Consider the following 25,151-nt stretch of genomic DNA (forward strand, 5'->3'; position numbering starts at 1 on the left):
TCCATGACCAGCTAACCTCACACTCTCTCTCTCCCTCTTACACACACACACACACACACACACACACACACACACACACACACACACGTAACGTCTGACATGAACAGACGTGTGAAGGGCAGAATAACAGTCAGATTTTTAACTTGTAGTGTGAGACTGCCATTAAACATGGTAGTTGATTTTATCCTACTAAATACAACATTAGGATTGCTTTTTGCAGATTTTTAATTTAACTAACTATGAAATTATCCCAAACTTGCAAGTGAAATCTATAAATTACTCTGGAGAACTATTTACTGAAAATGAAAAATGAATAAATAAAATAAAAGCACTACATCGTCTGAGATTTTTAAAGCTGTAGTCAGAGGGAAAACCAAGTCTGCCAAATTTCTTTCTTCAATAATGTTCACAAAAATGCAAACTCACCATTGTGTATTTACAATTCTTGGCATCAAAGTGACCCCTGCAACCAGTGGGTTGTAATGAACAGAGTTTAAACAAACAAGAAAGCACAGCGATGACTGAGAGGAGGAGGAAAACAGAAATACTGTGAGTGATGTCACATAGAAAGTGATGAACGACAGACCTGATGTTGATAAAAAATACTAAGTATTTTTTAGTGCTGAAAGGCGTACCATGAATGTATGACTCCATTATATATATATATACATGTGTGTGGGCAAAAACTGAAGGTCTCCATATACGACACCACTCTACTTTATATATTCTCCCTAATACCCAGTTATCAGATAAAAAAACTATGTGAACCAAAGTGGTCTAAGGACAAAAAAAAACATCATCTCTGGTACATGGTGCAGCTTTCATGTTACATATGGCAAACTGTACATATGTGGTTTCTCGACCTCTCTCTGGCTGCTGAGGAAGCTACAGCTGTGGGCCCCTTACTGTAACCGTAATCCTTGTGGCACATATATCTCAACTGACGCTGGTGAGTGCACATTTCAGTTATCATTCCTGGAAGCACATATATCTTTAGTCCGACTTGTGTTGCAGCGTCTCGCGTCCTGCCCGAGCAGGTGATGCACCCGAGAAACCGTGGAAGGTGATTGTCATTTAAATTCTTGCTGTTCGGAAAATAGATCCATTGATCCGAGGTCTCTGTAAGTGGAGGTCAAGAGGGTGTGGTGGTCTTTGTGTCATAGAGAGCCGTTGTGTGGACTGTAAATCAAAAAGGATAATCTATTTGACAACGGCAACGGGTGTGGCCTTAGTATTTCACAAAATCATTTTATTGCAATTTGCCCCTCCCTGGGGCAGCATGTTTATATTGTAACCTGATGCCCACATGTTAAATAAGGAAACTGAGCTTGCAGCCTGCACTGCAGAATGTATACCTGAGCAGTGTCACACTAGAGCACTTACGTATGTGCACACTCCTGCAGATGCTTGTTGTACAGAAACACACCTGTCTGTAGTTTAAGAAGTGCAGGATGGAAACTTAAGCAAGTGGTCCCTGCCAGAAATCTGTGGTATGGCTGTTCGTGCGTATGTCATTCGAATAAAGGAGGGTTTAGCCAAATCCACCAACTGCTTATGGCACATATCCCACAGCAAGGCATCCAAGCCACATGCAACCTCCCACCATAACATGCTGCAGTTAAAATGTTATTCTGAGTGTTGATGCTATGGTAGCTTTAAGGCTTTAGCTCGGTTTGGGGAGTCAGTTTTTAATTTGAGGTCAGGTATAAGAGTTATGTCCACCGATATATGCCCCATTCACCCGCGTAATTACCTGTAGTTCTTCACAAGAGCTAATGTATTGACTCAATCACTAACATGCCAGACAGAAAACATGCATCTGCACAAGTTTGAAATCCCCAAATCAGCTCACGCCGTTTATTCCATCAGTGTGGGAAGAGAGGAGGGTGGGGTGACCTCTCTGGTGTGTTTCTAATATCTCCCCAAAAATCCCTGTGGGCAGGATCGTCTTGGGTGTTCCAGGGTGGACTCCGGTGTTGTTATATTTAACGGGTTCCCAGCACAGGGAGCAGGGAGAAGAAAGAAGAGGAAAAGAGAGGGAGAAAGAGAGCTGTGTGATGGTGAGCTCACTGCAGAGTGTCGGTCTGACCTGGAGGAAAAAGCACCTTCTGTGCATGGATTGGGGTAAGATACGCTGCCCTTTCACTTCACCTCTCACTCTCTTTCTTGGTGGGGAGGAGGGATGTAGGTAATGATGCTTAAGTGAGCCTGGTGTCCGCTAATGTAATATACACAAAGCCCTTGTCAGGTCTGGATTCAATAATGTGTCATTTACCACGTCTGGAACAGATTGGCCCAGATGATCGGAGTGAACCTTTGCCCGGGTGAAGAGTACTCGGCATCAGAAGGCCTGGAGGCCTTACAAGGCCCTGGCCTCGCCCCATCTCCCCTGCACCTTTCACCTCACCCACCCATGCCTTGGAAATGCTGCTGAATGCTTTCAATGGGATAGAATTTATTTGACCAAATTGGATAGTCACAGATGCCTAATTTTTAGCATTTCCAAAAGCTTTTCTACTGACAAGTAATTGACCGGTCAATGGGATGTTGGCGGTAGTAAAGAATTTGCATACACAAACTGTACCATTTGCACACCAAGGGAAACTTGTCCACATACGCACAATTCTGCGTTTGGTTTCTGGGCATCAAACTCCCCAATTTTTCAAACAGCACTTCATCACTCAATAGAGAAAAGAACAGGTGCCCCTGATGAAAACAATCTGAAGGTCCTCTGTGTTTCAAAACATTTACGAACAAATTATATTCTCTCACTTTCTGTTGGACCCAAAGACTTTGGTCCTACCACCAGCACAAGCCTGACGTCCATGAATTACAGTATGCTCATGGGTAAAGGCAGAGGTTCAGAGGTTGTGGGCTGCGGTTTGCATACTTTCATACTCACACTTGCTATTTTGAGTGTGTGTTCACGCTGACCAGTATGGCAACATGCAGCACATTACAACAGTCACTCAAAAAAGTTAAAGAGAGAAACGCTGGAGAGTTCTCATCCTAAACGTTTTGGCAACATAGCGAAAAGGGAGTGACCAACGAGGTATATTTAAACAGCTGAGGAAGGAGAACCTGTGCGTCTTTGCCATAATGTCCACATTGTGTAACACACAAGAACTTAAAAAGTCCGTTTTCAATTAAATGAGTAAAGCAGACAGTCAAATTGTTGGTCAGTGCAAGTTGACCATGTTTTTTAATTTTAGACAACTCTACCTGCTAAAATAAAGATACTTGAAGTGTTTGTTTTACCTTGTTGGTTCCTTGTATTGAGTTCAGTGTGTGTTTGTTGGCAACATCAAGCAACATTTGTCAGTTGTCACAAGTGGCAGCTCTAGTATTGGTAAAACAAAAAAAATGGTTAAACTAATCAGTTGCCTACGTGATAATAAGCGTTTATGGATGCTGGCTATGTGAGCCCCCCATCATGAGGTCTCCTGCTCTTGGAGCTTGTGTTTTCACAGGCACCAGGGTAGGCATATGAGATCATGTTGCTAATGACTGGTAGTAGTGGGCTGTGTTTTAGAAAAGCAACTTATCAGCAATTTGTAGCTGGGGGAGAGTACATTTGCTCACGGTGGTAATTACAAACACAGGGGCCAATGGAGTTGCAGGGGAGCATGTGTGTGAATTTACCATTTCGTCCCTGGTTGCCTGGGTCCTGGGCCCGGCCTCAGGCCCACACAGGGAGTAGGGTGTCGTAGAGGTCTACGGGGCAGGGTGGGTGAGAGAGAGGAGAAATTGCAGAAAAAAATCTTTGTGAGGCCATACAGCTTTAGCTGGCTGGCTTTCCTCATTGTGGGGCCCTATTTTAATCTACTGGCTTCAATCTTTTATTGGATGATTCAAAGAAAAAAGATGACAGAAGCAAGACAGAAAGTCATAAAGTTATTTCGACCATTCCACCTCAGAGGAAATTTCTAAAATGAACATGTCTTATTTATACTGTAAAGGAGGAAGAATAGAAGGCGAAGGGGGGAATATAGACAAGATTGCTGTCTTTAAAACCCTCGCCCCTGCTATTACATAGTTCATGTGCACTGGTGTGCTCACCCAGGCATGGTCATTCTAGAGGCTCCTCAGGTGTATTAGCTCCCCTCCGCGGCACAGACTCTGATTTAGTACCTCTAATAAACATGATGTAGTGCTTACAGCGATTGCCCCGACAGGAATGTTTCTTTTTTCTACTTCTTTTTCATACCTACACGCAGTTTCACATGTTTGCTTGTGGCGCTGAGAGAGAGGAGAGGAAAATGTGGCCCTGGATGGTTTATTTCAGACTCTTGCTTCTTTAATTATTTAAGCAGAGAACACGGACAAATACTTTTGGGGCAGGTTTAGCACTGTAAAATGCCACCCCATTCCCTGGAATTATTGCAGGGACTCGAGACCGTGGCCTGTTCTTTCTGGAACAACTCCGGAAACTTGTTGGATCAGAATTTGTATAGGAAGGTTGTTATCACTGTTAAAAGTAAATGTCAGGTGTAAAAAGCTCATGTAAATCTATAATACCTGAAATGGTACATGGCACAGTACAATGCTCTCTCTCTTTTATATACAAAGCTATAAAATTGCTGAGGTAATTTTCTGTATATACGAGGAGGGATTTCTCACTAATAAAAATGCAGTTTGCTTCTTTTGAGCTTCCTCAAAAAAAGACAACAAGCTGGATTTGGCCTGCCTACTTCTCTGTTTTTCAAAACTTCCAGCAACACGTTCCAGGCGCAGAGCCCACATGACCATCCACAGCTGGCTCTTATTACAAACCAATACAGTAGCCATTCTTTTTCACTTACCCCCTCCCTGTTTGGTGATGCTTATTAGAAATGTAACATACTAGTCTCGGAGTTTGTTACAGATTTATGTGCCACAGGTGCACCCTTTTAAAACGCATTGCAATGGTTACCATACAACCTGGGCCAAGATGATATATCTACACGTAAGAAGGGAGAGGTGTGACTAACATTGATTTTTAAAAGGCAAACCTGTAAATAAAAAGTACATGTCGTGGTTGCTCACCTGGTGGAGTGCACCACTTATCAAAGCTCCAACCTTATGGCAGTGGCCAGAATTTGAATCCGGCCTTGGACAATTCCTGCCTTTACTGTCTCTCTCAGGTTCTTTCTATGTTATCTTGTCTTATTTTATCTTATGTCACTGTCAACATAGCAGAAGTTTTCTTGTTCCAAGGAAAGAAAAAAGGATTTAACTTTACAGTTTTTGTCATGAAACCAAGGTGAAATTTAAAAGTGTATATATATTTAGCAAAACCTTACGTCTGCAATGGCCATAATATTTAATTCTTATTACACTGTAAGTGAAAATGGTATGCATGTGTGTATACATAAGGTAATCATGATAGACATTAAAGATACAACTTGCTCCCAGCTTATTTTTGCCTTTGTCTTTTCAGCTTAAAAGTAAGTGCATACAGAGAAATACAATATTGCATGCACAAATTGTATACTAGTATAGGAGAAAAACAAATAACCAATGTATTAATTTATATAAATCACTTTCTGTTTGGCCCACTGTGTTTATGCCTTTTCTAAATTATATTCTCTTTTCTGACACGCTAAATGTCCAGTCAGTTATGTATAATTTAGTATTTAAAGTTGGAACAAATGCGTCATCGGAATTGCAATGTTCACGGGTGATCTAATTTTGAAAGATTTGACATAGCACCAAACATTTCAGAAAGAACAATAAATTACAAAGGGAACTACAGTAAATGAGTTTCCCCCTCTCTTGTATGGATGGTCTGTATTGGAATGAATTTCCAGAACTGCCTCTTGATGGACTTTGACTGGTACCTGGTGTGTCTGTTGCCTGTCTGTCAACACCAGATACTCTGAGCATGAGCCTTTGTGTCGGCAGACCGTTTCACCGAGCGTCTGCAACTGCTGCCAACACGTAGGGATGGATCACACGCCTGCCCAGAACACAAGAGGCAGAACGGCATCCTGAAATTGCTCCCCACTGACTCCTGGCTTCTGAGCAAGCACGGCCACGTTTAATAAATAGAAAGCATTCTTCTCTGAGCTTCACAACATGTGACTAAAGGTGATTAGTTCATGGACTAAGCTTTGAGTCGTAAGCTGGGGTTCTGACAGTGTCTGTCTCTTTCAATCTTTGCTCCAGTCTTCAAGTTTCACAGGCTGCTGCTCTCCCTCAGATCCTGTCCCTGCCCTGCCCCTGTTTTGACTCCTCACTTTGTCTCCACGCTCAACTACACCTCTCCAGTTTGTTATCCCCCTCTGCCTCTTTCCTTTGGCTCAGTCTCCACCCTCTCATGCTGAGGGGGGACACTCAATGCCTTTAATGTGGCCTTGGCCCCATGTTCCTCCTGCCGGTCAGGCTGATCTGGGAGCAGTAGGTTCCAGCTCCACCCTGGGTGATTGATGGCAGTGATGCCCTCTCCTCTCACCCTCCACGCCCCACCCCTGGCTAGGCGGACAGCATAACGTTTCATGAGCTCATCTGTGTGGCGCCCAGGCACCTCAAACGCAGGCACCACTCTTGTCTCGTCCTACAGGACTCCCTGGGGGACACAAAGCATGTGTGACCTCCCTTTACACAGCCTGCAACCCCATCTGCACACGACCCTCCACTACCCTCACTGTATCATCACTGTCTCCATGCTCAAACCCTCTGATAGCCGGACTTAAACTTCTACTAAATACCAGACTACCCCTTCTAAATTTTTAAAACTGTCTCAGGTAGTGACTCAAAAAATGCAAAGACAGAGGTATAATAAATGGAAATATATGCCTTTGCCAACATTCACAATGCAGTAATTTCTACTACTCTGGACAAAGTAACCATGTCAAACATCCACTCTATTGCCGAGCTAGTATATGCAAGAATTCAACAAGTCCTCCAATCCAAACAACATATAAGTCACTTGCCCACAGCCCCAATACAAACCACTTGAGCAAAATAGGGCTCCTTGCACTGACCAGCAGGTTAACAAACCTTTGTCATCATCATGGTTACAATAATAAACATGTTTTTAAGCTTAGGGAACAGTCATGGTTTAATCAGGTTTCGGCACAAAAATAATTTGGTTCGATTTAGGGAAAGATCACAGTTTGGGTTAAGATAACTACTTCCTTAAGGTTAGAGGACAATCATCATTATGAATACAATAATAAACAAATGGTTAAGGGTGTGGGGCAGTTAGGGATAAAAGTAACTTTGACTACTTATTGACAGCGGTCGCTTGTCTTTAAGTCTTTTATGTTTCGTGATCCTATCCATCCCAACCAATACTGAGGACTTGTAACTCCTTCTACTGTGTCACCCAACTTCCCCCTATTTCTCATGTCATAATTACTATGGCTTCAAGTAGTCACCTGACACAAAACATAACTATGGGTTACCACTCATAGGCCTTTTCTTTTTTATACAGGCAAAGTAATTGTGGGTTTTACAATCACACTGTGATGATAGACAGGATTCTGTTTTTGGACAAACCATCGTTTAAGTCAATAACCACAGAGTATTGTGTCGGAGGGCTGTCCTTACTCAACAACCCCCCCCCGCCTCACCCTGTCACCCAGCTGCCCGCACCTTACCTTAACCTCCATTCAGTAAGCTGGGAGGAGCCTGCCCTCGTTTCTATGTGGAACATTCCAAGTGGGAAGGAATCTGAGGACACTGATCACCTAATCTCTCTGACTGAACCAGCACCTGTTGGGCAGCACTGGAGCGGAGGGAAATATCCAGATCAGTGGCAGCTCTGAGTTGACCTGATACATTTCCCTCTGTATCAGATGGTCCTGGCTGCTACTTGACAGCCGCTCATCCATTTACACAGACAAGATGAATGATGAATGATGGATTCCGATAAAACTTTGTTGGGAATTAATGTGTGAAATATCAAAACATGTTGACAACTCATCTGTATATTTATGAGTATAATTTAATCAGCTTCTCATCTGACCCTATCTAACCTGACTACCCATGCGGTCGACTCCATCAGTCCTACGTACACCTAATGAAGAATTATGAGATTCCTTAAAGAAACATTAGAGCAACCCAATTGCTGTGAGAGCACTGCTGAGGGAGCCATCTGACCCAAATGAAACTGGATCATTCATGTAAGAATAGAGCACCAATGAAAAGACATACAATACAGTCTACAAGCCCTGCCTGACAACCAATCAAATATCTCACCCAGCTGTTCATGAGGTGACCATGTGCTGAGGAGGACCCAGAGAGACTGCGAGCACGGACATAAATCACAGAGCAGGACGCTGCAGTTGCTGCTCGTGTCTACACGTGGTGAAGACATTGAGATGTTTGCCATGGCTGCTTTTGAGAACTTGTCATTAGTCGTGCTTGTGTTATTATTCTGTTTACACTTGGGTTTTGTCAATGCGCCTCTTGTGATAAAAGGCTGGCTGGCTATAAACACCTCTGATTCTTAAAGTAACACGCCACAATGTATGTTAGATCAGAGCTGACAAACAAGCAACTCTATAAGAAGCTTTTTCATTGGTTTCGGATCATTGCTAACAGTGGAATCCATGATTAATGTTCACTGCTGGCCTTTACAAATTGACTATACAGTAGATGAGTAATATATGATATGAGTGCTTTTCTGCATGCCACATGTGTTCTTTGTGTAGACTACAGTATGAGTGTACCCATGCTTTGGTTCCTCTTGATAAATGATCTGGATCGCTCTTGGAGTGAGATTGTTAATGTGGCCAGTGGAGGTCTAGTTTTTCCTCTTGTCCAAGGTTATTTAAACTAAACCAACCATTCCCTAAAATGTCTCAAATCCCTTACAGCATGGGCCACAGCCTTAATGCCTGACAGAGGAACGCTGTTTTGCATGTAGCCTGATTATTATCTGCTACGCAAATTGCTAGCAGCTGGGTTGTTCACGGCTGACGGTTCCATAGTTTATGTATTGAAACTGTTGGAATGTGGACAATTACCACTTTCACTTTCTCACAAAAACCCTAATGCAGTTTACACAAATGATTCTCTTGAAAATCCTATTTTAAAGGGCTTTATGAGCCTCCAGGGCTGGTTCAAGCAGATAAAGAATTCCCTTCCCATTTCATATTGCTCTCTGGTAGCAAGGACAAACAAAAAGGACTATTTTTCAAGGAAAAGGTTGATCCCCCCCCCAATATAATAATATAATTTTATTTACGCTGTGCAACTCTTTTACATAATTGAGTTTTAACAAGGCATCATGTAAGTGAAATATGTTGTACCACCCACCTCTAATGTCTGCTGAAGGTTAAATTTGACCAGACTCTAACCTGGACTACCATATCTCTGTTGTGATTTAGGGGTCAAAGAAAGAGGAAACCACAAAGAGGGTAGCCAGCAAACTGCTGAACTCCCAACAACTTATCCTCAGAGTTTTTGCTGCCCATCATATGCTGATTTTTCACAGTGCGTGCTGTCTCAAAGTATTTCTCTACTAAACAAGCCAAAATGTGGGTAGGTGTATTTCATTTCAGGCTTCATTTTGTAAATGATCACAATAGCTTAAATTGAATGAGAAAACCCAAGAATTCCAACAGGATAATTAGAACTGGAAAATTTGATGGAGTTTTCAAGATCACGCAATCATAGTATCGCTAATCTAACAGTTCTGATTTTGAGTGTCTGTGTTCTCGAGGAAAAAGAGTGGAAAAGAAAAAGAGACGGACTGAAAGGAGTCAAGCTGTCCTCTTGTCAAAAGCCGGCGAGCACCTTGCGAGTGGTCGAACAGTTTAACCTATAATTACTACAATTAAAATAATACTCATATTAACAAAGAAAAATTGCTTCCAAATGGTCTTTCACATGCACAAGAAAAGAAAAACAAAAACACATGGCACAGTTTGGCTTCAGAACTTTGGCACCAGAGCATGACATTTCAAATCTGAATTATGAATCTCGAATGTATGAGAAACTGTGGCTAGTTTTATGATACTAGAAAGAGTTTTACTGGATGACTTACATTTTGCAGAGTGACTTACAATTTCAAGACCCAGGAGCAGAATCCATACTTCATACTTGTTTGGGTGATGGATATCGCTATTTTGTTGCTTTAATCTTAAAATGCATGCTGGGAATTCCCAATGTACTTTTTCAGGCACAACAGAGCTTGACTTCTAGCTAAACATTTATGTGACTCAAACTACTGAGAGGAATCAGAAAGTTGTTCATGGGCCATATAACTAAATATGTCATTGAGTCTAACACATGATGAGAGCCAAACTAGGGTTGGGTATCATTGGATTTTTTTCCGGTTATAAATTGATACTTTTAAAAATGCCTAAACAGTGCAAGAACTAATACTTTTTTCTCAATAAAAGAACAAAACAAAAACAAATTTTTTTTTTAGTAATTCAAGTTTAAATTATAATTCAATATACAAATAAAAATATGTGCAAAACTCATAACAAATTTAATTTGTAATAGTAATCCTGTGTGTCACCATTTGTTAAAGTTTTTCATGTTTCTCCTTATATACAGAATTGTTTTAAAACATTTGCTGCACATCCCATTGTCGGAATCCTTTTAATTTTACTCATTTTGTCATGATGTAAAGTTTGAAGTAGCTACTAGTTAGCTGTAGGCTAACGTTAGATGATGCCAGAGCCATGTAGAGACTGCAGAGTCAAATGTAATGTTAACTAGGCATGTGCAGTGATGTTTATGTTGCTTAAGTCTCGGTGCTACAGCCTAATTTGCACACAATATAATGTATGCTAGTAAGACTGTGAATTTAGGTGCTTTAGTGACTGATCATTTCCATCCCAATCTCTCACACTAAAGAGGCCTCTCAGGACCAAGGGAAAGGTGGAGTAAGAGAAATACAGTAAATATTGCACATACCACCCTGACATGTCACAACCCTTTTTTTGCAAGGAAAATTGCAGGGGTTGACATCAAAGTCAAAAGTACACTGGTGAAATCAAAATGTCAGCCGAATGCCCTATAAAAATCACTGGACCCCTCACTCCTGTGATGAAGAGAAACAAGGGAGACTCCAAAGTCAACACAATTTTCTCTCTTTCTTCAGGAAAAAAAAAGCCCTCTTGCAGGTTTTGCCCTTTTGCTGCTCGTAGACTACGTAGCGCTGTTAAAGAGACCTCCAGCAGTATTACTGCTTGAAGATTTTTTTTTTTACTTCTGGCAATAACGACCTCATGTCCAGTAAGTGCCCTCCCAGTGAAGTATTGATGTAGAGGCCTGTTTTGCTGTGTGAGTGTGAGGGAGTGATCAGAGGAGTCCTGCGGACAACATCGCACCGCTGACCCTGGACATCGGTGATTGATGTCAAATGTGACCATGAAACCCAACAGGGGTTGTTGTACTTTTGATTTTATTGGCCACCATGTGAGGCTGTCTGCTCTCTGTGGTTAAAAAAACTGCATCGCTACAGTGTAAGTCTTTGTACATGCACATTGTAGACACGCTGCTGAACAACGGTGTAATGATCTGTTGGGGTTCAGTAAATGAATTCTTGTCCTATTTGTAGAGACAACAGCAAAAAGAGAGATTAATATATGACGGTCATCTGACCGCAGTACTATAGAATATTAAACCATGGATAACTTTAATTCATAATGACTTAAGTCATTCGTGAGAGCTGCTTTTATTTGGAACAGAAAATTCCCGTTTGGTTTTACTCATCAGTGAAAGCAGATGGGTGTCTCCAGGACAACATACACACAAGGTGAACCCAACATCAGCTGTGATGGCTAGTAAACATGGGAATAAGGACATAAACCCCAGTTTTTGTTTTTTTCATATCTCGCTACAAGACATACATATCACAATTCTTTAACTGCTAAAAATACTACCTGTAAATACAATCCATGCAGCAATTACATTTCTTGCACAACCTCTGAAGCAAAGGAAATAAGTCATACATGAGCATGTTCTGAGAAGATTGTGTTATATATTTTATGGTGCTATATAGTGAAATAAGACCTCAGTATACAAATGAGGGCCTGCCCAATACTGAGCCTTTGTCTCGACCACTTCAAAGTGACCTTTTGAAATTTAGCACCGTTATCTCCTTGCGACTTCAAACTGTAGAATGGAGGACTGTGGATTTCTTTGAGTCGAGTGCAGAATACTCTCAGTAAAAGATTAGCGGTGTTCTACAGCAGGTGCTAAAGTTTTGTCCAAACAGCCTCGGAGATCAGAATAATACGGCCTCAAATGCTGTATACCCTGAGCTAACCACATTCCTCCCACAATGCTGTGGTTGCTCACTCTCTGCATGTTCTTGCACAACACAATCTTGTAATACAGACACACCCTCTCCCTCTAAACAACTAGGTCACATGTCCCAGGTCACAGTTCTCACACACGGCCACCTTAAAAGCTACAGGTCGACAACACAAACACTTTCAAATTCCAGACCACGTTACAGCCCCCTGCTTCAGAAGCTGATATTGTTGGCAACCAGTCATGCTGAGTCTGTACCCAGTACATGGAGGTGCACGAAGAGGCCAACAAACCAGTTTATCTCCAACTGTTGTGCATTGAGAGCTGCCTATCTGCAGCCTGACTGATGTGGTTGTTTTTTTTTAGAGACTGACCCAGCCATCATGTCCTCCCATGCTTTGCCTGAGCCTGTATACATCTACAACAATTTGTGTAGGCATTTATGTACACACCTTCACACATAAATCCACACAGAAACACAGGTTAAAGAAAACATCATGACTTTCAGACATAACTTTACAGTATTTGCTTTGCAGATTACAATCATTTTACAGAGGAGGTTCTGCTGTGTTGAATCTACAATGGTTGTCATTTAGTAGAATATGTCTCATATATGGACGTGTGTGGGATCACAGCAGAGGGTTGATGTGTGGAGAAAAGCAGCAGAGTAGAACACCCTCCCCTCAGCGTCCGGAGAGTGCAGTCAGAGCAATGGGGGAGATGTAAAACACTGGCTGCATTTTTCTCCACATTTATGCATACGGAGAGAGGAGAAAAATGGACCGGTGGTTTATAATTCCCTGATTTCTCTGGAACATGTATTGAAATGTAAACGAGTACAATAAATTTACTTTTAACTGCCTTCCTGGGAATTAGCCACACCGTCTGGACTTAGGGAACTCTCGTACTTTCATTAAAAGCCACATCGTTCCTTGTTAAAGTAACAGTGTCCATCTCATAGAGGCTGCAGCCTGTGCGGAGTGAAACGGTGTGATAACATCTGTGCTCAGAGACGTCGTGGTTAAAATATGGAGGTAATGAGTGCGTCAGGTTTTCACCAGTGTCTCTTCACACTTTCCAAAATTGACCTTTTATAGCTACGTTGTTGATTATTTTTTATATGGCTCACCTTGTTTATGTAGTGTTGCTTCAGCTGATGGTCCCTCACTGAAAGATGAAGACAATGGCCATACAAAAAGCTTTCAGAAATGACATTTTAATATGCATCTCAGGGGAGGCTGGCAGGACCAGGTCAGACAGAGGAGGGGATTTTCTGTTATGGATGTATAAATTAACTCTGGCTTCAGTTGCATGTGGCGGACTCAGTAGTTTGCCACAGGAACAAATGATCTTTTGGGCCTGCAGGGTGGAAGTCAGCCCGGGAGAGGAAAAGGAAGAAGGTTTAACATTTGCTCTCAAACCTCAAAATTTTTGAAATGTATTCTAACATTAAAAGTGCATTATGACTATTTTTCATAGACTTTTGTATCGATCAAGTTACTGTTTATTTTCTTATGCTTTTTAATTAAAAAACTGCAAAGCTTAAAAAATATGCTTATTTGCTTTTTGAATTGGCCTCAGTCAGTGACTGTTTTCCTGAACAGGGGAAGCAGGTAGCCTGAGCTCTGAGTAAAGGTAAAAATCTACCAGGTGCTTTCAAGGATGCACTGAACTCTGATATTCTCCTGAAATTACCCAGAAGGGCAGTGTGTGAGATGTCAGTGACACAAATGTCAGTTCATTCTCCGAAGTTTTGCCTGCCAGCCCCCTGGTAAAAACTCTGGATATTGTCCAAGTCAGCCCAAGTGAGAATACAGCAGGATGTTGTCCTGGAGGATTCACTACAAGCAAGTGGGCGTGCTAATGCAAAAGGAGCCAGACACGTAGAAGAAGCAGAAGATTATGTCAACTTGGAAAGATAACTAGCTTCTGGTGAGAGCATTTGCCGACGTCAATGTTGATTGTCTGAACATTTCCTGGAGCTCATGTCTGAGAACGGATTTACAAAAATGCAGAAAGAAGTATAGAATCAGCATAGTTTTAATATTTGGATGTTATGAGACAGGCTATATCTTGGCTGGGAGATGAAACTTCCAGGAATCTCCACTGGTTGCCTGGCACTGATCTTCTCATCTAACTCTCTGCAAGAATGCAAAAAGCATGTTTCCTAAAACATTGAACTATTACCTTAAAAACCCAAACAAGTAGATTAATGTATTTGTTCTGTATCAGCTGCAGGCCATCAATCAGCAATCAAACCTATGTTAGCGTCTTGTGGTCCTGCCAGAAAGGCAAAACGTCTGGGAGGCAGCTGGAGCCAATAGAGATGGAGGAGACTGAGAGCGAGGGAGGGAGAGGGGAGCAAGTCAGCAGGAGAGAGGGCAGCTATGTGCAGGCGAACTGTGGAGGCACTGGGGCGTAATTTAAACAGGGGACGGCTGTTGCGCAGACAGGAAATGAGAGAAAGGCTAGTTCCTGGGATGGGACTGAATTGGATGTTTCAGACCCAGACCGGTATCAGAAAGAGGAGACTTATGTGGCGTTGTTAAGGGTAACAGTAAGGTCATTGAGAGCAGCATTTCCTCTTCTGTTCACTGAGTGAGCTTGTCAGTGCTGCTATCTCGGTTCCCACATCACACTCAAATCATTTCAATGGGTTGGATTCAAAGTCTGAAATTCAGGCCAGAGCTGAATAAGACCTCCTGTTGCTCAGCCTGTTTATAAGCTCCACTCTTATATGCTGCTGCTTTGATTTGGAGTTTTGGGGGCAGTTTCATCCGATGGAAGGAAGTCGAAGTTGAAAAGGCAAAAATTATTTCAATATTATATTAAAAAAACAGGATAAAAAAAAAGTGCTTACAGGTCTGAGAATGCCCTGATGAGGCCGGTTCTTTTTTTAGTCTGCGGGTCTGATTTAAAACAGACGCACAAAATACCCCAGTCAGAACCCCACTGTACCTAACCGTTCACATGTCAGTGTGCTGGGGAAGCAGGCAGGCTCGAGCTGCTCTGGACTGTGTAACGCCCGGCCATCTTGTGGGTTCTCACTGCTCAGCCTCATGAAGCTCAGAGTCCAGTGCCACGTCTGCCAGATTACTGCCCCTAATCAATCTGATTAGCCTGAGAGGGCGGACACCTCGGCTCACATCTGGACTGCATGCACTAACTCCCCACGGTTCAGTCTGACAGCAGCAGAGCCGAAGCATTCAGCTACACAGGAAGCTAATTCTGATCAGTGACGTAGAAGCTCTTTCCGTGTGCTGCTATGTGTGTGTATTCTCGTATAAGTCAGCACAAGCTAAATCCTGATAAATGAAGCATGATGAATACAATCATCGGACGGATTTCATACATGCGTTGAATTGATACCTTTTTATGATATTAGCATGACAGGAACTCGGGGAACACGTGGGATCTGTGGTATCTCCACATAACGCAATCCAAGTCTTGCTGTTCAAATGAATTAATTTCTATTGTAAAATTTCATAGCACTCCCCTGAGCTCATTTCAGTCAGGCTCTAATGATGGTGAATTACAAGGCCACACGTATCAGCCCAGTTCCCCTTCACTTTCACTGCTCACAGGCAAGAATAACAGCCACATAAGTCATTCCAGGCCTCTTATTATAAACAGGTGTCACTTTGGTGATAAAAAATGACATCTTAATTCGGAGGCGAGACGCTTTGTCGGAGCGGATTAACACATCATCAGAAGCGATTTATTTTTATTGTGCCAGCATCATTTGGGTGGAGGTCGAGCATGTCAGTAGTTCTGGCCCCTGCGTGTCCCCCGGGAGCGTCAGAGTGGCAAGTTCAGCCTTGATGTCTCTCTCTGGGTGAGGCATCCCCTGACAGGAGATTAGTGAGGCACTGTCGTTTTCTGGGAACAGATGAGTGCGTTTAGGATGTTTAAAAGAAAGAGTCGCCTGAGATTGTTAGATTGTAAGATAGTTTGGATTGTGTAACATTGCTGTCAGCTAGACAACGCTGATTTGTATCACTTTCATGAAAAACATAGAAGCAGAGGAAAGGATAAAGATAATAAAATCAGAGCAAAGTTACGGAAAATGACAGAAGCATGTTTTCTGTTTGAAGCTTTCATCACATGCTGTAACTATCACTACTGTGTGATTGTTAATTAGTATTATTTGAGTCGACGGTGGTTTGGTTTCAACATGGCTCAAGATTTCTCCCTCCTGTGCCAGCAAGTTGAGCAATAACACTCTCATTTCCTTTCTCGTGTACATAAAAATCATGTGCATCTTGATAAAAGTGCTTGATTTTAGATTTGTTTTTTTTACTTGATAAGTCTCAAGGAATTTTGTTTGATCAAAAACGTTTTACCCTATCTACTTTTGTTTTTGGAGCATGCCACGTGCAGTTACTCTTCTTACTTTTCTCTGACTCATTTCTTACTGTAAACCTTTTCTGTTGCTCGTGGGAATTCAAAGATTTGGTTGGCTGAGTAGCATCACGTAAGATGATTTACAATGCATGCAATTTGTTGCTAAACCAGTGGGATGAAGGCTACAAAAGCTGGGCTGCTTAATAAAGATTTGGTTATGGGTCCAGGTCCGGATAGGACAGTGTCTTGGTCTGGATCAGGTGTGACACACATGAATAAAATCTGAGCCCTTAAACTGAATAACAAATGATGAATTTATGGGCAATCGAACAAAATGATACACAAAATGCTGTGCAAGTATCATTAATTCACAAAGCTGATAATTTGTATACATTTGATTGAGGTGCATTTAAATGAGCAGGGTGACACCAACAGCCTCTTTTTTAATCTACGCTCGATTCTCCATCACAATAGACCTGTTCAAATAGCTTATTCTTAAGCAGCTAACCAGCACAGGAGAACTGACATGCAGTGGTCCCCGCAGGCTTGTGCTCGCTGTGCTTATGGACACACCCGACCCCAACCGTCTGTTTCTTATAAAGGATATCAAACAGTAAGAGCCGCCTGAGCCACAAAGCACCTGTTTCCGACACTTCCACTACACGTGTCTGCTGCTGTGTTCAAAGAGCCTGCAGAGGATGAAGACAACAGTAGTGCTGTCTTTGGAACTACTGTACATGTGAGGTTTTTTAATCAAGGCACTCTGTCAACTTTGATTTGATGTTCATTTCTGCACCAGCCACTACTTGCTACTGATTAAATTTTAAAAAAACTTTAATATTTTACAAATAGAGAAATCTGATCATTGTATATAATTCTGACACGTTTCAGCTTGTTCCTTTTGGAAATGCAAGCATGTACTGCCCCAGGACCTCACTTTCTTTTTTAAACATTTTTATAAAAATATTGGATTTCCTCAAAGGTTATACATGTGTTTGTGGTCTGGGCAACATCAATAATCTGAAAAAATACATGTGCTCATATCATGGAGGTCCCATCAATGGGAGCCGCTCTTGAAAAACAGACATTAGAACATTGCACACAGTAAAATATTATGATGACACTGATGGTGGAGATGGACATCTGTGTTGTGAGTTGTGGGTTGTGACAGGGGATGAGCCGAATGTGATAAGGACATAGGAAAAACATTTACAGGAAGACAGCAGGGTTTTTTGTGGCTCACAACTCCTGCTGTATGAATAGATACTTGCATTTATAAACACGTGTGAAGTGATAAAGCCAAACCCATAGGAAACTGAGGAAATAGTGTTATCTCCTTTGTTGTTGGTAACAGCAGGGGGTTTCAGGTACAGTCAATGTGATTGTGTGTCTTTAAGTGAGGAAAATATTGACAGCTGATTGATTAAAAACAGGTAGGATTTAGTTTGGAGGAGACAAAACATTTTTATCCCCACTTTACAAAAGGTTTTTTTGTTAATTTCTCAAGAAATAATGCAGAGATCTTAATTGACATTTTATGCAAATCCAGGTACGGTTTAAGTCAGACATCAGTCAATGTTGAATAGGTTGTAAGCCAACGGTAACCCGGTTACTTATGTGCATGCAAATGTACTAAATTTGTTTGCGCTGGCCTTGAGTGGCTGCTTATTTTCAACCGACAGCGAGATTTAGCGTAATATATGCAGAGGTTTCTGCCACTTCCTGTTGTTTCGGGCGTACACGTCTCCTGACCCACACAGATTTTGTGGTTGCAACATCCAAACCAACCAGAACAATCCATGAGGGAAAATGAGTAGAATTTTGATGAGTTCATTAATTGAAAGTAAATGAGTATCAGCATTTCAGTTCTATAAACAGTGTTTGCCTCTGTGTGTTTTTTGATAAAGCAGAAATGAGGCCTGGAGAAGGGTCAGGAGGTCAAGACTGATGGCAGGAAGGTGCCCAGGTGAGGCAAAGCAACATTATGTGTATCCCCTGAGCTTTGTGTGTGTGTGTGTGTGTGTGTGTGTGTGTGTGTGTGTGTGTGTGTGTTTAGTGTGTGTTTAGTGTGTGTGCGCATTCCCTTGTGGTTGAAGAGGCAAGTCATATAGTCGTCGACCACATTACCGCAGCGTTCACACAACATAAACAGGAAGTTGTCGGAGCAGACACAAAATTGGATGCTGAGTTATGTCATGTCAGCTGATCGCAGCTCCTCTGCGACAGACACTTCTTTGTGAGGGGGGATGTTTTTCATCTGGATGTCATCAGCTCTTTATGTTGTCTCGGTCCACACAGACTCGGCACCATCTCTCTACGAGGCTAATGTTGGCTCTGTGGACGACTGCATAAGCTACATTTACTGTCTGAAGCGTTCAGACAAACATACATTAAACTGCTACCTCCTCCTCCTCCTCCTCCTTCCTCTACCCTCCTCCAACCCCTGACCCCCCCTAGTAATGAAAACAAGATGTTTGTATTCTCTGAGGACAGTGGGTAGCAGCAGTGCAACACAAGTTAGGGCTCCCTCTCCCCTCTTCACTGTGGACGCTCTATAAATACCCTTATGACTTTCTTAAATATGTGACAAAATACATTAACGCAGACTTTATGGGCACAGGTTCGGCTGCAGTGGAAATAAATGGAGTTACGACGTCCACCAGCCTGGCAGAGATGGTGAAATGAGAGCCGAGCGTTGTGGACCTGCAGAGGCTCATGAGGCAGAGTTCAACATACCCAGGATGTATTTTCGTTATCCAGCTTCACTTAATTTAACATCGGCTGTTTTCTCATCCAACTATGAGGCAACCGTGTGACAGAGGCGGAGTCGTTAATTATGAGCAACATCGTCAGAACCACAAATACACTTCTTAATGATGATAAGAGAAGAAACACTGAAATCTGCCCGTAACAAGGAACAAATACAAGTTATAGTAACAAGCGAGTGAAACATGAATGATGATCAAATGACTAGAAAAGAAACAGTACATATAAATTTTGATCTTGAAAAAAATGTTACAAGACCAAAGATAAACTGTAAATAAGTGGAGGAAATTTATTAAGGTTATTTCTTAGTAGTTTTGTTTTTTGTCTGATGATGAAAAAGCTATTATTAACTTGTGATGCATGGTCCCTGTCAGGATCATGTAGATCCAGAACTCTGGGCAGTAGTTCGGCTGTCGAAGTTTTGATCTGATCTCACAACTTTAACTGCTCAGAAGCAGGTTGGCAGTTCAGCATAAGTTACCATGGTGATTTATTGAATCAGCTTTAAAAGTTACTTCAAAAGCCAAAATTCCTACTTCATAGCACAGACCCCTGATGGACTGAGATGAAGCTGGCTGAAAGGGATATAAGAAAACCAGGCTTTCTGCGCCTGTGGTCATGTGGCTGAACGTACTGTAGAAGTCGGCATTTTCCACAAGGTGAGTATTACTCCCAGACTCTGCACCTGATCTTCATTTTTCAATTTGTAACCAATCTTCTCACAATTAGGCACCAAATTTAAGCATAAACACACCAGATATTCATCTTGGTAACATCAAAGCCGCAGAGGATCACTACACCGGCCCCTGCTCCACCTCCACCACTTAAGCCCCCGGCAGCAGCGTCCTACCCAGATTAAATTCTGCTTGAGTCTGTCACAGGTTCTTTTCCTGCCATACGTTAATCCCAATCAAGGTCAATTATTTTCTGTACATTAAGTGTTTGAAGTCAGCTATCTGTGTCTGATGAGGATGGATGCATGTGGCTCCCACAATATCTGTGCCAGCCTGAATGCAGTACACTGTTACATCCACCAGGGAAGTCATGTTCTCGCCACTGTCCATTAGTTTGTGGTCGGTTGGTTTGATTGTGAGCAGGATTACACAAACATTTTTACAAAACTTGGAAAAGTGGAACATGGACCGAGAAAAAGGGCCATTACACCTTGGTGCTGGTAGGTTGTTAGGTCTATAATTTTATTGTACACCCTCAATGACAATAAAGGCATTCTTATTCTTGGATATTTTTTTTTAAACTGTCTTTAACATTGTAATAAAGGCCTTTTTTAATTTTCACCAATTTTAAGAAGTATGGATTTTGATGAAAACAAATCTGATATATCTAGGGTACGTATATCTATTAGGAGCTGCTTGATTGAATTTACTTGGCAGAGGTATGTGCATCATCTCTCTACACATCTCTGCTTCAGACTTTTGTTAAACAGTATGACATTTAAAACCTGTAAAATTTTGATTTATGTGCATTTAAAATTCCCATGAGTCATAAAGAAACATGGTCTTTCTCTTTAACTTATTGGCTTGATGTAGAGAAGAAAAAAAAGCTACAGTAAAACCATATCTGATATTTTCATAAAACATTGAAACAAATCTTTTCATTACATGGTCAATATTTTTCTTTACACATGACACGGGACTCCTGCTTCTTTCATATGATTTCACTTTAGCAGAGGTTCCCTCAAGAGAACCACTATACCACCATGTGAGAACACTCTGTGCCTCACTGACGAAACCTGGGTTACTAATTAAAAGGAGAAATTCCTGAGTGACAGAAAGCGCCAGGGACATTTAAAGTGTTTCCTCATCACCTCTCAGGATTTTTATTTCAGTTGACTTTTTTGTTGTTTGGAAAATAAATTAAAAAAATAAGAAAAGATGCTCAAACACTTTAGTGTGACGCATCGAGAAAAATGTTCCACAGCTAAAAACACCCATGTTCACGTCAAGGTGAAGAAGTCCAGTCGCACCAGTTGACCTGCTCACGGGTCTTTGTGGCAAGTTTTGACAAGAAATATGCCCAAAAAAAAGCACTTGATGTGTAACTAAAAACAAAAAAAGTTACCTGCAGGTCAGAGCAACCATGTTTAGGAGCATATTCTACTGCTAATAGCAAAGCTAGCTGTCAACCCACTATGGCTGCCTTACACAGGCAATGAAAACTGCACATGTTCCTGAAGTCGATAGCTCCCGACATGCAGAATACAGCAGAAAAATGTCCGAAAGACTCACAAAGTGTGCCGGTTGATGACATCTATAACACACAAGAGATGTAAGACTGAATTCTTAGAATGAGAAAGAGGTGGCACACATTTAGAAGCTGTGACGGCAACTTGGAAAGACAACAAGGTTGAAGGACAAGGACAACCGCCATTGTCCATGTGCTGTAAACAAAAACCCAGCAGAATATACAAGTCAAATTCTGCCTCCTGCATGATCTACTCAGACACCCCCCTCGCCTGAATGTCCCGGACATGTTCCTGTCGTGAAAGCATCTGACAATCTCCTGCTGTGGTCTTCATGCGTAAAGTTAAACTACGGAAAATGTTTGGAACCTATTTTCCGGACATTTTCCAGAGTTTATGTCTGAAATCAGCTTCTGTTAAGGGGCATTAACAGAACTGAGCATTGGCACTCAAAGTTCACTCACTTTAAACAACTGGCAGCGTTGTTCTTGATTACACTGCAGACAAATTAGCTCTTTCCACTTCATCTGCAATCTGGAACCCAGCCTTCAAGTGGGATTCAAACCCACTGAAATCAAGTCAGCAAAAACATTTATTTATGCATGTGTATGTAAATTGTTAGGGTACATGTATGTGTATATTCCAGTGTATCCATAGGCTCCATTTACTTTTGATAAAATAACAGCAAGCCAGTTTTTTTCCTGGAACACTTCTTGTAGTATTTTAATAAATCTTGCATGTGCAGTAACATTAAGTACCACTTGTGTGTAGTATTTGTGGATATACATGTGTGTGCATGCCTGTCTCCCTCTTTGTGAGCGCTCAAGCGTGAGTGTGTGAATGTGAGAAGGCTGTGATTGACACTTGTGTTTACAAAGCTGACTCTCCTACATTTTGGGTCGACTGAGCATCTCAGGCCAACTATTGTTCAGTGCTCCTGCACAATGTAGCCTTGAATTAATGTACGACTACTTTACAGCCATTTCTGTGGTTGGGAAAAATGTCATTGATCTAAATCAGCAGCCCATTATCTTTAGCAGGCAGTTATGCACATTGTCACTTTTGCATGGCCTTGTGACTCCGACGTCACTGGGGCCTGGTGTAACACAAGCCGTGTGGACGACACCCGGGGCTCTCGTATACAGAGTCTTCCAGGGGAAAGCACCCCCCAAGGGCCTTTCTGCACAGGCACATACAAGGGGCAGTTTTCCTCAATTCTTTATTTTCTGCTGCAGTGTGTCATGGTCTAGCTGCAAATAGGAGTTAAAATGCTGAGAGAAGTTAAGGTTTCCTAAACTTATCAGGCTGTAATGCTTTAGATTACAGCTAAATATATGATTCAGGATTTTACTAAGATCTTATACTGTAGAGATTCTTACCTAAAAATATATCTATTTTATTATTACAGGGTATGTGACCTACAATAATCTAGGCATTTGCAAGGAAGTTAGAGAGAATGTATATGTAGTGATTATTTAACCATTGGGTACCTATTCTGTGACTACAGGGAAAGTATATGACCTACTAGGCTATGATCTGAATGGTTCCCTTTCACACCATAGCCTCACATCTTTTTCCCCAGTAGATAAGTATCGGCATGTAGAGTATTGGAAGCATTAGTACAAAATATATGGGCAGTAATCTAAAGCACATCATTCTTAAAGTCGTTTCAGACTATATGATGGTGATTGTGCCGAAGAAGGCATTTCGTACATTTTCTGGATACTTTAGTAGGAGTTGGCATGAAAAGGTCAAGAAAGCGACTGGAGTGACGGCCTCAGACATTTCAGTCTCACATAAACAGCAAATTCAGGGAAACGTATGAAAACATCTGCAGAATAGGGGGATGGTTCAGTGAAATAACCTGGTTCACTGATTAAACAGAGAACTTACATTGCACATATTTGTTTGAGAAATCAGCATATGTGCTACTGCTTAATGCATGAGACTGCATATACTGAATAAATTCCACCTATAAAACCAGAACTGCTATGGTAGGACATTAAGGTTTAAGCTAGAACAACAAAATGTGAAATGGACATTTTGAAACACACTCACTTGCTCAAACATGAAAATCAATTTAATGTAATAATTAAGAGCAACTGGTTAACAGGTACATGGAGTCCACTTTTTATAAAGCCACCCATTAGCAGCCAGTGACTGAAGACAGTAAGCAAAGAGAAATGATTCACCTTCTACGATTGGTTAAAGCAAAATTACCTAGATTTAATACCACCGCTTAGCCATCATCCTCTCTGTATAAATTTCTAATTCAGCTTGTTCGGAAGTAAAATATAGCACACTATACCTGCAGGAAAATACAAAGATGTAATTTGAATGTATAATATGCAAGGTGTTGAATGATGTATAGGAAGGTACGGCATGATGCAGTCAGTGCACTCTCAGACAATCATCGTGGCAATATTTCACGTAAAATTTCAGGGGAATATTTAAAATGGAGAGAGGCCATCCAGCACAAATATGAATGGCTGATTTTAAACACCTTAATGGCCCTCAGACCAGGACTTGGCACTGGCTGCAGTTATGAGTAATATCCGTCTGCAGGCAGCTAGTTCATTTAAGAGACGAGCAATAAATGGTTCAAGTTGGTGGGGGGGAATAGTGTGGTTGGTTTTAAACAAGGTATGGACTTGTTTCTTTCCTTTGTTTTTCGGCTCCAGAATGGAAATCGTAAATAAGAAATAATAGCTGGTGTTTTTTTGTTTTGTTTCATATTTAGCGTCGCACAACAAGTGTTCACTGAGAAATGATGGCCTGCAGCAGAATAACCAAATCCAGATTTTAGGTTATAAGTTAATCGATGCCTCTCTTATTGGAGGCTTCACAAACTTTGACCTTCTAATCAGATGACTCTGCCCTGAAGCTATTCACCATGAAGGTACCAAACACATTCTTTAACATCTTCTCCGCAGTGACATACTTTTTAAACAGCATTTGTCCTTTTTGTCTTTTAGCCCCTGTAATCTCCATGCTTCCTCCTCTAAGCCAATCCTCATGTTTTCTCTAGCACTGCCTGTCCCAACTTTGGGGAAAAAAGCCCATTTCCTCCTGGTTCCAAGTTCTCCCACTGAGGGACCAAGTGTGTCCCTAAGTTCAAGCAGCACCCGGGGCAATGTGAGGGATGAGGAGAACAAGAAGTGGACCAGTGTTAGAGCCAGGCAATACTCTGCAGTGTGTGGGAGAAAATTGCAGGGTTACTGACCTTACAGGGAAATAAGAAAGGCTTGAGAAAATACACAACAAAAAAGGAGGCAGATCAGAGTCATCTTCAACTCATGGTCCTGATGACTTTTGTCTGCATGATATGAAAAGGTCATAGCAAAGGCCAGCCACTCCGATCGGAGGTCCAGTGGCTATGTTACTGCTCTGTTGCCTGATATAGAGGCGAGCAACAGTATCAAATGTTATGCTTTCACTATGAAGTGATTCTAATGATGTTGTGACGCAGATCAACACCCGTGACTCCCATTAAGACCCAAATGGTGAAATAAAAATCAGTTTTTATTAATATTGAACATATCGCGTGTCCAAATTTGACACTGCACTTCCCTGGACCACGAGGAATACCAAGTGTGAAGTCGATAAGATGAATGGTGTATGTGCAAGATTAGCTTTTCGC

General features: G+C 41.6%; 1 long non-coding RNA gene across 1 annotated transcript; it reads left to right on the top strand.

The window, feature by feature from the left end:
* The first annotated feature begins 1,955 nt into the window (after window positions 1–1,955).
* LOC138405089 (uncharacterized) lies at window positions 1,956–20,552 on the top strand. The gene is made up of 3 exons (XR_011238773.1): window positions 1,956–2,124; window positions 18,456–18,511; window positions 19,166–20,552. It is a non-coding gene; the product is annotated as an uncharacterized lncRNA (long non-coding RNA).
* Window positions 20,553–25,151: the final 4,599 nt, after the last annotated feature.

Source organism: Paralichthys olivaceus, chromosome 16 (assembly GCF_024713975.1).
Source record: "Paralichthys olivaceus isolate ysfri-2021 chromosome 16, ASM2471397v2, whole genome shotgun sequence".
NCBI classification, from domain to species: Eukaryota; Metazoa; Chordata; class Actinopteri; order Pleuronectiformes; family Paralichthyidae; genus Paralichthys; species Paralichthys olivaceus.